This window comes from Camelina sativa, chromosome 16, assembly GCF_000633955.1.
Source record: "Camelina sativa cultivar DH55 chromosome 16, Cs, whole genome shotgun sequence".
Lineage (NCBI taxonomy): Eukaryota > Viridiplantae > Streptophyta > Magnoliopsida > Brassicales > Brassicaceae > Camelina > Camelina sativa.
Genome location: NC_025700.1, coordinates 9,917,458 through 9,920,418, shown reverse-complemented (window position 1 = coordinate 9,920,418; position 2,961 = coordinate 9,917,458).

The following is a 2,961-nucleotide window of genomic DNA, read 5'->3' as shown; positions in this document are numbered from 1 at the left end:
TGAACCCTTGCTCTTCCTATCTTGACTGGAATATTCTCCAATTTGCCAACCACATCTCTGTTTGAACCATCAGCTAGGCATATATGAAGGTTGGTGGACTTGAAGTCAGTGTGCCCAAGCTTTTGTGCTATAGAATAGGGCATCACACTGATAGATGCTCCCAAGTCACATAAGCACTGGTTGTAGTGAAGATAGCTAAGTGTGCAAGGCAGATAGAATGGACCTGGATCCTTAAGCTTAATTGGGATGATTACTCCTCCAAGGTCTTCAAGATCTTTCTCATCTTGAGCTTGAGCCTTCTTCTTTGATAAATCAAGCAAAAAATCCTTATAGAGAGGATATGGATCATACTGTTCCAAGGCAGGTCCTCCCTCTTCTTCTTGGTAAGCAATGGTGATCTCTTGTATGACCATCACTTCTTCTAGTTTCTCAATCACAACCACTTCCTTCAAAGCTNAAGACCTTCCTTAACATCAATAACAGCTCCAACTGTAGCTAAGAATGGCCTCCCTAGGATGATAGGATCTTCAGGTTCCTTGTCCATCTCCAATACCACAAAATCTGTATGAATCCTTGCTCTTCCTATCTTGACTGGAATATTCTCCAATTTGCCAACCACATCTCTGTTTGAACCATCAGCTAGGCATATATGAAGGTTGGTGGACTTGAAGTCAGTGTGCCCAAGCTTTTGTGCTATAGAATAGGGCATCACACTGATAGATGCTCCCAAGTCACATAAGCACTGGTTGTAGTGAAGATAGCTAAGTGTGCAAGGCAGATAGAATGGACCTGGATCCTTAAGCTTAATTGGGATGATTACTCCTCCAAGGTCTTCAAGATCTTTCTCATCTTGAGCTTGAGCCTTCTTCTTTGATAAATCAAGCAAAAAATCCTTATAGAGAGGATATGGATCATACTGTTCCAAGGCAGGTCCTCTCTCTTCTTCTTGGTAAGCAATGATGATCTCTTGTATGGCCATCACTTCTTCTTGTTTCTCAATCACAACCTCTTCCTTCAAAGCCTTCTCTTCCTTTTGTTGCAAAGCCAACATTTGTTTTTTCTCAATGATTTCCCTTAATTCCTTAAGCTTCTGTGCCTTGAAACGTCCTGGGAATGGTAGAGGCGGTTTGTAAGCAGGAGGGATGTACTTAGCAGGCTTGACAGCTTCTGACTCTTCAGCTCGATCGACCACTCGAACACTCACTCGGTCGAGTGCATGCTCGAGCACCTGGTCGAGTGCAATACCGGAGTCAGTCTGCTTTGCACAAACTTCACTCTGAGCTTCAAGAAATGACCAATCCTCCCCAACTTGAACTTCACTGTCCTCAGTGACTTCTTCTTCAAATATATGAATGGCTTTGGCAGTAAACTCCCTTGGGTTTTGAACTGCTTTTCCAGGGAGTTGGTTGGGCTTAGGAGCTGAAGTAGAGGCAAGGTTGCTCTCCATAAACTTCACTCTAGAGTTGAGACCTTCAAACTTCATGTTCAGATCATTGTACTGGGATGTGAGCCTTTGGTTCAACTCAGCAAACTGTTTGGCTTCCTCAATCTTTCCATTGGTTTGCCCAATCAACAGCTGTTGTATCATTGCTCTTAGGTCTTGTTCCTGGCCTTGGTTAGTCTGAAACCCTGGTGGGGGACACAATTGGGGCTGGAACACTTGTTGTTGCTGCTTGGGTGCATAGTTGTTCTGTTGTTGAGGCTGAGGAGGTGGATAGACTTGGTCTTGAGGGTTGGCTACATTGGTGCTCCTATAAGAGAGGTTGTTCTGCTTGAATCCTCCACCTTGGTTGTAGCCTTTGTATCCTCCTCCTTGGTTCTGCATATAACACAACTCAGCAAACTCCCTATCTCCTTCTTGGACTGGAGCTTCTTCTTCACCAATGAAGTGAATGGTTTTTGACTGGCTTAGGAGAATCTTGTCAAGCTTCTCATTGACCATCTTTAAATCATGCTTGTATTTGTCCTCTTGATCAGTGGAGGGGATCCTTATGGTTCTATCATAATCTTCATTATAATTACCATCTGACTGAGCAAGGTTCTCAACCAATTCCCATCCTTCTTCCACATTCTTGTTGAGGAAGTTGCCATTTGAAGCTGTATCAAGAAGCATTCTTATCTTGGGAAGCACTCCTCTATACAAAGTGCTTAGAAGGGACTCATTGCTGAAGCCATGGTGAGGACACTGAGTTTGGAATCCTTTAAACCTCTCCCAAGCTTCACAAAAGCTCTCATTATTCCTTTGAGCAAACCCAGAAATTTCATTCCTCAATCTAGCAGTCCTTGCATTGGAGAAGAACTTGGCCAGAAAAGCTTTCTTGCATGCATCCCATGTGGTTATAGCTCCAGTAGGAAGAGTCTTCTCCCATAGATGAGCTTTGTCTCCAAGGGAAAATGGGAATAGCCTTAACTTGAAGCCATCTTCACTTACTCCATTGATTTTTGTGAGTCCACATATTCTGTCAAACTCATCAAGGTGATCTAGAGGATCCTCCATTGGCAACCCATGAAATTTGTTGGCTTGTATCATGGAGATCAATCCACTCTTGATTTCATAATTATTATTGGCCACAGCAGGAGGCACAATACCAGCTCTTTGGTTGTGTGTGTTAGGTGCATCCCCAGCACCAATGTGTCTAGGTCTATGATCATGGTGATCTTGCTGCTCCATGACTACTTGTTCTTCTTGTTGTTGAACTACTCTTCTTTGCTTATGTCTCAAACCCTTTTGTAGCCTGTGGATGTTGTCAATAGGCCTTTGAAGACTGTCTTTGCCTTTTGACCTTGTGTGCATCAACAAACTCGACTACAGACTCGAACAGGTACACGGTCGAGCACAGGCTCGAATAGGTGGTCGAGTCGACTTGGAAGTAATGGCTATTTGGATCCGGCTTCTGACTCGATCAAGTGCTCGATCACGGCTCGGTCGAGTGGTGGTCGAGTGGGTGGTCGAGTGGGTAC